The following is a 10,452-nucleotide window of genomic DNA, read 5'->3' as shown; positions in this document are numbered from 1 at the left end:
AGCAAGTACAAGGCCCTGAGTTCAAACCCAGTACCCACAAGATAGAGGCCTCTGTAGCGTGCAGACTGGCAATGTGGCTTCGTGGTAGAGTGCTTGCCTAGCATGCATGAAGCCCTGGGTTCGATTCCTCAGTACCACATATATAGAAAAGGCTGGGGTGGTGCACATACACAGAACAAGCCAGAAGTGGCGCTGTGGCTCAAGTGGTAGACTGCTAGCCTGGAGCAAAAGAAGCTCAGGGATGGTGCCCAGGCCCTGACTTCAAGCCCCACAACAGACAAAAAAATAAATGAATAAAGTCTCCCACTGCCTGCTCTGTTTCCTGCTTTTCTCTCCACCTAGTGCTGCTCAGTGCCCAACTGCCCTTACTCCCAGGACTGGCTGTGGAGTAGAGACTGTGCTAACAGCTGCGGGGACTCACGAGATGTTTCATAGGAAGAGCAAGCCCACCACAGGTAAGAGTTTAAAGTATTGTTCAGCCATGAAAAAGAATGAAATTATGTTGTTTACAGGAAAATGGCTGAACTTAGGCGATCATCATATTTTGCAAAATAAACTAGACTGAGAAAAACAAATAGCACATGTTGTCTATCATATGTGGAATCAAGCTCTTACAAAATGAAGGACAGGACTGTAAAACAGGATCTCTTTGGGGGTGTGGGGGCTAGTGGCTGGGGGTGGGAGGGTTAAAGTATGAATATGGCTGACATGCTTTGTACAAACATATGAACAGAAAACAGTGAGAACTGTTAAAAGTTTTGTTACGGTTTATGCCAATACAAGGGCCTGAAGCTCTGTCCCTAAGCTTTGTCACTCAAGGCTAGTACTCTCCCACTTGAGCCAGAGTTCTCCTTCTGGCTTTTTGCTGGTTAACTGGAGAAAAGAGTTTCAGGAACTTGCCTGCTCTGGCTGGCTTGGAACAATAATCCTCAGATTTCAGTCTGCTGAATGACTAGGATTACAGGCATAAGCCACTGAAGCCTGGCTTGAAATTACTCCAAGAAAGAAGTATAGAAGTATGGCAGGATAAGCTTTGGTATAAATAAACTCTAATTGTACCCACCGTGTGTGTGTGTGTGTGTGTGTGTGTGTGTGTGTGTGTGTATTTAGTACCATTCCTGGGGCTTGAACTCAAAGCCTGGGCACTGTCCCTGAGCTTTTTTGCTCAAGACTAGCACTCTACCACTTGAACTTCAGCTCCACTTAAAGCCTTTGGTGATTAGTTTGGGATAAGAGTATCTTCTCTGACTTTCCTGCCCGAGTTGGCTTCAAACTACAATCCTCAGATCTTGGCTTCTTAAGTAGCAAGGAATATCGGTGTGAGTACCTAGGAATAAAGACTGGTTGATTCTTTTGAACAAATATTAAAATATCTAGTCTAAAAAAAAAAAAACAGGAAGAAACTAAAGGAACCAGTTAAGCTTCCCTCTGTTGAAATGCTAAGTTACCAGAACTGGGAGAACTGGTTATCTAAATTTGCTCTATCCTTTGAAATAGTAAAAAACTTAAGAACTCTCTGTAAAGAGTAGAGTTAGTTAGATGAGAAAGGGAGTCCTAGAGCTTGATGTTTTGAGTAAGGCCTGGGACATCTCTCTAGTTTAGAACACTAAATAATATCCAGCTTGGCTATCCAGAACCATCTATCTACTGATTAGGGTCAGGACCATGTATATTTTCCCCAGCTAATAAAGAACAAAGGCAGAGAGTAACAGCTACCATTCTGAGTATTTCATTCCCATTTCCTTCATGGGAGCAGGAACTATTTTTCTCTCTAACCTTACATATTAAAATCAACTCCTCCCACACTCTCCAAACACCAGAAAGCTGAAATCCCCAGCTTCTGCCCCACCCACCATTTCCTTCTACTGGTATGCACTCTATTTATTTATTTTTTTTAATTTTTGGTCGGTCATGGGGCTTGAACTCTGGGCCTGAGTGCTGTCCCTGAGCTCTTCAGGTCAAGGCTAGTGCTCTACCCCTTGAACCACAGTACCACTTCTGGGTTTTTTGGGGTGGTTAAGTGAAGATAAGAGTCTCATGGACTTTCCTGACTGGGCTGGCTTTGAACTGTGATCCTCAGATCTCAGCCTCCTGAGTAGCTAGGATTACTGGTGCGAGCCACTGTCACCCAGCTCATACATTCTATTTACGCTCTGCTTTGCCACTTTAAGTTTGTTAAGAGTCTCCACAACAGGGCTGGAGATATGGCCTAGTGGCAAGAGCGCTTGCCTCGTATACATGAAGTCCTGGGTTCGATTCCCCAGCACCACATATACAGAAAATGGCCAGAAGTGGCGCTGCGGCTCAAGTGGCAGAGTGCTAGCCTTGAGCGGGAAGAAGCCAGGGACAGTGCTCAGGCCCTGAGTCCAAGGCCCAGGACTGGCAAAAAAAAAAAAAAAAAAAAAGTCTCCACAACAATGCAGCTGCCCTGCCCTCAGGGGGCTTCCAGTGATGGGGGGGGGGGGGGAGAATTACCAGCCCAGGGCAGGTGGCTCAGGCCTATAATCCTAGCTACTCTGGAGGCTGAGATCTGAGGATCATGGTTCAAAGCCAGCCCAGGCAGAAAAGTCCCCAGGAGGCTCTTACCTCCAATTAACCAGTCAAAAACTGGTAGTGGTGCTGTGGCTCCAGTGGTAGAGTGCTAGCCTTGAGCTCAAAGAAACTCAGGAACAGTGCCCAGGCCCTGAATTCAAGCCCCACAACCAACAAAAAAAGAAAGTGGGGGTGACCACCAAGTGGTGGGCTTGGGAGGCTGAGGGAACACTGAGCCCAGAACCATCTCCTGCATGGCTCTCTGTGGGGCTATCCTCATTACCCTGAGACGTGAGAGGTATGAGTCGGAACTAGTGCTTTTTCCGGACAAGGAGGCAGGGAAAAGACAGACATAAGTCCCTGCCACAGGAAAGAGATGAGGATAGCCGCTGCCAGGGACTGAGAGAAGCCTAGAGCAAAGTTGCAGAACTGAGAAGGGGGCTGAGATGGGCAGAAGTTAGAGCAGGTGGGGCCGTGAGCATCTTTATCCTGACACTTCACTTCCTTCTGAGAGTGACAGTGAGTCCCACAAGAGTTTAGAGCTGCGACTACAGTAGAGCATCAGAATGGAGCTAAGAAAATATCTACCCCTCCCTCAAGACTTCTCCTTTTACCAAGATAGAGCCTCAGGTAGGAAATAAGCTGATCAGGTGAAAATTATTCTTAAAGTCCAGTAACTAAGAGAATCCAGAAAGCTACCCCAGAGGCCCAAATGGGGAACTGGGGCTCTGCACCCACCCAGAGGGAGTGGAGAGGCTGGGAGATAGCAGGGAGCCAGTTGTTGCTTAGGGTGCCCACCTCCCCCCGCCTCTCTCTCTCTCTCTCTCTCTCTCTCTCTCGCTCTCTCACTCTCTTGTTCTGACTAATCTTGTTACTTTTTACAGTTGGCCAACACATCCAGCTTCTTGGAGCCCTGTGTATTTAAGTGCTTCTTTTTTTTTTTTTTTTGCCAGTCCTGGGCCTTGGACTCAGGGCCTGAGCACTGTCCCTGGCTTCTTCCCGCTCAAGGCTAGCACTCTGCCACTTGAGCCACAGCGCCGCTTCTGGCCGTTTTCTGTATATGTGGTGCTGGGGAATCGAACCCAGGGCCTCGTGTATCCGAGGCAGGCACTCTTGCCACTAGGCTATATCCCCAGCCCCTTTAAGTGCTTCTTTTGATATCTACAGATGTGATGTGATTTAGAAACAATGGCCTCTGTGCTCTTTAGAAATGGGTGGATAGATGGGCTGATGTTTAGGCAGGAGGAGAAAACTGAATTCACTAGGAGAAAAGGACAGCGATGACCAATGTCATTCTTTGTTGGGAAGGAGGCTGGGAGTCAGGGCCAGAGCCAGGTCGGGAACTCCCAGCAGGCTGGCTGTGGTTGCACAAAGGCCTGAGGCATTCTGCTCTCCAGAAAGCTAGAAGTAGGGCTGGAGCCAAATCCTGACCAAGATTCACTGGAGAGCTCCCATTCCTGCCTTTGGCTCTTCAAACTAGCTATAGCTTAAGGACATATTCCCTGTAGGTATGTGCCCAGCCCTGGGGGTCCACAGGTTCCCAAAGTCCAGCCTTAATTTCTACCACCACATAAATAGCCCCCAGAGAGCTACACTGTAATGAGCCCCGCCCCCCCTCTGGCTTGGTGTTCCTCTTCCACATCCCTCCCCCCAACCCCACCCCTGCATTTCACTCCACCATCACAATCCTGGAGGCAAAGACCTTATCTGTTTTGTGCTGTGCTGGGTCGTGGGCAGGGAGGAGACTGGGTTACAGTAAACACTCAAGGTTTTAGAAGGAATGCCAGGCAAAACTACCAACACTGTCATGCCAAGTTGACTTTTTACTTGTTACTTTAGATAATTGTTACTTTAAATCCAAAGATGACTTAATGAAGACAATTGAACAAGCACCTAACAGGAATTTTAAGTCCTAGAGAGATTTTGTTTTTCTTTTAGTCTGGCTGTGGTTGTCAATGTACAGAAAATTCTGGATCTCAGACTGATTTGGGGGAGTATTAAAATAAGAAAGCAGTCAAGTATTGGTAGCCTGTAATCATAGTTACTCAGGAGGTAGAGACCTGAGGATCATAGTTCAAAAGTTTCTAAACACCAACATGACAGCACAAGCAGAAAATTCCACATCTGACCTCATGTGTCAGGTTGCTTTGGAATAGGAGGTGAGGTATAGCTCAATGGTAGAGCACTTGCCTACAGGTGCAAGGCCTCATGGTCCATACCGAGGGCAGCCAACACAATAAACACCCAAGAGAAAGTATATAATTTACCTTCAAGCTATGTGTATTTAATGTGGGTGCCACCTCTAAGATATCTCATTATATGTATGCAAATATTATAAAAATCCAGAATGGAAAAAAAAATCTGATATCAAAAGGCTTCCGCTTTCTGATTAGAGATGTTCAACCTGTATTAAATGATTTCTCAACTGGAAGAGGCAAATGTATAGTTATAACTTTACCTAGAAAACTACTACAATGTTATATCTGTAAGTACTTTTCATAGCTTCTAAAAATAAGCTTCAACTTAGAAAAGAAACTCGTTTAGCATCAACATTTCAGAAACTCATCTCGGGTATAAATTGAATCATTTCTACAAATGAGGGCAGAGGATATAAATAATATCTATTCTCAGATGGGTGTTTTTCTCACACTGTGCCCACTGACAGCTGGCTGCACATTTAACTTTTTTTGGTCTGTTTTCTTTCTTAAAAGCTTTTTTCCTATTCATTTATGTAATATAAGTTCATATACTTTTTTTTTTTTTAGAAAATGCTATAGTGTATAGAAGAAAACAAAATCAGCTGCAGCCCTCATAGTACAGAGGTAACCAAAGAAAAAAATGTTCGAATGTTTTCTTTATTTTAGGAGTGAAATTGCACATGACAGTTTCATTCTATACAGAGCACAGAAATGAGTGGGATACAGGTAGCAAGAGGTGGTAGAAAATTTGCCAGGACTTGGTTCTGACTCTATGTCTTTGAGGCTTACTGTAATTGTCATGCAAGTTATTAATTCTGCACCTCTATCCTTTTATGTACAAAATGAGAAATAATTTCTAGCACATAAATTCCCATAAAACAAAGTGCATGCATTGAAAAACATAGCGATGCTTGATAAAGTGCAAAAATTATATCAGTCTTTTGTGGAAAACAGACGAAAGACTACCTCACGAATTTGCCTAGGAAGCTTGTACACCTCAATACCAAAACCAAATATAATACAGACTCTGAGTTCAAACTCCAGTACCAGCACCAAAAACAAACAAATAAGAGCTGGGCATGTGGTTAGATGACAGAGCCCCCGCTGAGCAAACATGAGGTCCTGAGTTCAAAACTCCAGTACTGCCAAAAATAAATAAAAATTCAAAAGCCAGCTGGGAATATGGCCTAGTGGTAGAGTGCTCACCTTGTATACATGAAGCCCTGGGTTCGATTCCCCAGCACCACATATATACAAAATAACCAGAAGTGGCACTGTGGCTCAAGTGGCAGAGTGCTAGTCTTGAGCAAAAGGAAGCCAGGGACAGTGCTCAGGCCCTAAGCCCAAGCCCCAGAACTGGCAAAGAAAAAAAAAATGCAAACGCCAAAAGAAAATACGAAATTTCTAAACTTGACTATTTCAAGAACCAGTGTCCTGAAAGCTGAGAGGTTTTTGTTTTGTTTGCCAAGCTCAGGGGAGCAGGCAGGGTACAAAACAACCACAGGCCTTCCTAGAGCGGAGGATGGACAGACAGGTCCTATGCCCCAGGTCTCAGTTTTTCCTGTTACCTTGGTGAAGAGTAACTGAGCTATCCACACTGCCTTAGTGACAGGAAGGGACACAAATAACCTCTACGTTAGATCTGACAGCTTGCTCTATGTCACCACTCTAGGAACCCACCTGAGCTCACCGGAACCCAGGTCTCGCCCTGAGCGTGGACTGAGGAAGCGCCAGTTTCCTGGGTCCACAGAGTGTGTTAAGATGTCAAACTTGAAGAGCCGTGAGTATGATTGAACTGTAAAGCATTTGCCTGACATGGGAGAGTCTAAGGATTCCAGCCCTGGCGCTAAAACAAAACAAAAAAGTTGAAGAGGTATTTTGAAAAGGGAGAAGAGGGAGAGAAGTGCATGGTTCCAATGGTAGAGCACTTGCCTCACAAGCTCAAGGGCCCTGGGTTCAATCCAATCCCGTGTGGAGCAGGCCTTGAACCTAGTAAACAATGAACAGGGAAGACTGGGCTAGCCTTCTTGTGAGTAGCGCGGTTAGTAGTACCAACTCACTGGGGTACCTTAGCAGGCTTAGCAGTGGAGCAGGAACGAAGTGAGTGGGGAGGGAGGAGTGGCACTAAGGACTTGAGATGCAGGAAGGACTCATATCTTTGGGCTCTGGATAATGTAAAGGTGATTTGCATGTATGCAACTATTTGCGTATTTATGTCTCACAATGTAGCCCAAGGGAGCTTCAAATTCATTCTCATTCTCCAGCCTTAGTCTCTCAATTGCTAAAATTATAGGCCCAAACTACCGTACAGGCCTTGGGTTTCTTTCTTAAAACTAAAATTATATGGGCCAAGATACAACACAGTGATAGAGTGCTTATTTAGCATCCTTACTTATTTAGCATCCTCACAGCCCTGGGTTCAATCCCCAGGAAAGCTTGGAAGCTTAAAAAAGGGAAAAGGTGTTGGGCACTGGTGGTTTATGCCTGTAATCCTAGCTATTCAGGAGGCTGAGATCGGCGAATCACAGTTCAAAGCCAGCCTGGGCAGGAAAATCTGTGAGATTCTTATCTTCAATTAACCACCAGAAAACTAGAAGTGACGCTGTGGCTCAAGTGGTAGGACACTAACCTTGATCTGAAGAGCTCAGGGACAGTGTCCAGGGCCAAAGCTCAAGCCCCACAACCAACCAAAAAGGAAAAAGCTCATCCATAATCAATATGCATCTGATAGAAACATTGTGATGACACATAAAATACTCAGAATACTAGTAACACACAGTAAATACTGTCCAAGTGATCTGGACACATGAAACATCATTTCATGAAGAACACAGTTAACTACTGCTTAATGCTATTTTTTTTTTTTTTGCTAAAAGAAGAAAAGATGCTCACATCTTCACAAACTGTACGAATTTCTTTTACCATTTCCTTCCATTGAGCCTTATAAGATTTCTTGCCCTTTATGAGGTTCCTCATCTATCTCAACTTGCTTGTGCATCACACAAAATGCTACACATACATCTACTGTACCTTCAAGATATGTTACTCAAACACTGGACTGAAAGCAGGAGAATCTCAGTTCTTATCAGTGAGTGCTGCTGAGTGAATGTAACAGCAAGACAAGCATGCTGGCATGTTGTACTTCCATTTTCCCTCACCAAAAGCCACTGTTGATTACCATGGTGTGTTCATCCTGACATGGAGATGGCCCCACCTGTAGCAGGCTTTCTTCATGGAGTCAGGCTGTACCAGTGTTACAAGTACTGCAGAGAACACAGTTATCTCTCCAGCTGTTGGATGGTGTAGATTTTCCAGGAACACTGCAGAGACATGGTGACCAGGGTGCTGGGGAAAGAGAAGACTCTTTACAATTCAATAAACAAGCATGCATTTCTGATAGTGCTCACTATTTTTATATCTTTACAGTTCTGTGTCTTTCATCCTTTCTCCCTTCTCCTTCCAAGAAGCCATCCTTTCGTTTGTTCATTCTCCAAAGCTCGGTTTGCAGCTTCCATTCTAGCCAGGAAGTCCTATGTACTCAGGCACTGAAGGTGTGGCAGGGCAGGGCAGGAGTCAGCTTGGGATGAAAAAGCCAGGTGGAGACACAAGCCAGCCAGTCTCACCTGCATCTGAGTCCCTTAAGGTCAGGTCAAACCACTCTTCTGGTGCTTTGGTGATATGGATCAACACCTTTCCTTCTTATGCTTCAGCTGCTTCATCATAAATTTCTCCTGCTTACATACTGACTCTGGTGCCAGATGGCAGCTGAGGGCTCACATCTGTAATCCTAGCTATTCAACAGGCTGAGATCTGAGGATCAAGGTTCAAAGCCAGCCTGGGCAGGCCATTCCTTGAGACTGTCCTGAAACTGGAAGTAAGATACCTCCAATTAACTATCAAAAAGCAGGAAGTCTAGGCATAGCTCAAGTGGTAGAGCACCAGCGTTGAGCAAAAATACTAAAGAACAGTGCCTAGGCCCTGAGTTCAAGCCCCAGTACCAGCACAAACAAAAACCCTCCTGGCACAGGTACACATACACACACTACCTACTAGTTCTGACTGCTTCTTGTTCTTTTATATAAGACAGTGATTCTTCATTTGATCATTTTTATATTGCTCCTCAGTGAAAACCAAAGGGAAACTAAACAAAAACGGCTATAATCATACATCTATAAGTTTTCTAATTTCTAAAGTTAAAACATATGCATTGTAAAGTATGTTTATGAAAGGTGGACAATGCCAAAGATAACAAAATCTCAAATGTCTGTACCTGTAAATATATATATATATATATTCATATAAACTTAGTATTTTACAAAAATTGGATCCGATGATTTATATAATCCTATACAAGTTGTATTTCCCACCTAATAACAAATTTGGATATCATAATATAGTTCATTCTAGTGCTTCATGACACTTTAAATGTTAATCTTAGAAAGTGGAGGTGTTACTCAAGGGGAAGAGCACTACTAGCTTTTTTTTTTTTTGGCCAGTCCTGGGCCTTGGACTCAGGGCCTGAGCACTGTCCCTGGCTTCTTCCCGCTCAAGGCTAGCAGTCTGCCACTTGAGCCACAGCGCCGCTTCTGGCCGTTTTCTGTATATGTGGTGCTGGGGAATCGAACCTAGGGCCTCGTGTATCCGAGGCAGGCACTCTTGCCACTAGGCTATATCCCCAGCCCCACCCTACTAGCTTTTTTAAGCTATGGTATAGCACCCAGGCCCTGAGTTCAAGCCCCAGTAATAACAGCACATGCATACATATACATGCATATATAAATGTTAATTTTTACATTCAGAGTATGATCCCTAAAGTGTGTATAATTCCATGGGTAAATTCTTTAGAACCATCAGACTGGCGTTTTTTGTTTGCTTTTGGATGTTGTTTTTGTAGGGCTTGATCCTCTTGGCTTGTTCAGCTGGCACTCAACCACTTGAGCCACTCCTTCAGCATAGGTTTTTGCTGGCTGTGGTAGAGATGAAGTCCTATGGACTTTTAAGCCTGTCATGGCTTCACACCACAGTCCTCCAGATCTTAGCCTCTGAGATTGCAAATGTGAGCTACCAGCACCCAGCTTGCTACCGACTTTTTGTGTGCAGATAGGTTTTGAAAGAAGTTGAATGTCTTGTTTTTCATGTCCATGATATAAATCGTCTAAGACTCCTGGCAGTGTTCCATTCAGGACTGACTCACAAGAAGAAAGCAAGCTAGGAGGCATGTGCCTGGCAATCTGTCAGGTGACCTTAGTGTTCTGTAATGTGGACAATGCAGATAGAATAGCAAACACTGCTTACCTCAGACTCAGTTTCATCAGCAAGAGTCATGGAAACAATAACAAGGACCAACACAATAGCAGCATTTATGGAGCACTTAATAGGTTCCAGGGACATTACCAAAGCACCTAGCATCCATTATATTATCATGTGTTCACAATAACCTAACAGTATTACTATTTTTAGTAATTAATGGATGCTTTTGCCTAGGCAGTTGTAGTGCTGCTTTGACCTGCAACTAAGAAGCTCTGAAGGTTATGTATGTTCACTAACATTTTGTGCTGCTTCTTAATTGGCTTCTCTAACTTGGGATATTTATTTATTCTTGCCCTATGATTCAGGTTTTGAAATGTGAAATTGCTTCTTTTGGGGGACAGTTAGCAGAAACTTTACTACAGCTTTTGCTGTGTTTAACATTAATTTAGGGGAGCATTCTAATATTCTCGAT

The sequence above is a fragment of the Perognathus longimembris genome, chromosome 8, assembly GCF_023159225.1.
Source record: "Perognathus longimembris pacificus isolate PPM17 chromosome 8, ASM2315922v1, whole genome shotgun sequence".
In the NCBI taxonomy this organism is placed as follows: domain Eukaryota; kingdom Metazoa; phylum Chordata; class Mammalia; order Rodentia; family Heteromyidae; genus Perognathus; species Perognathus longimembris.
Note: the sequence above shows the minus strand (reverse complement) of the source record.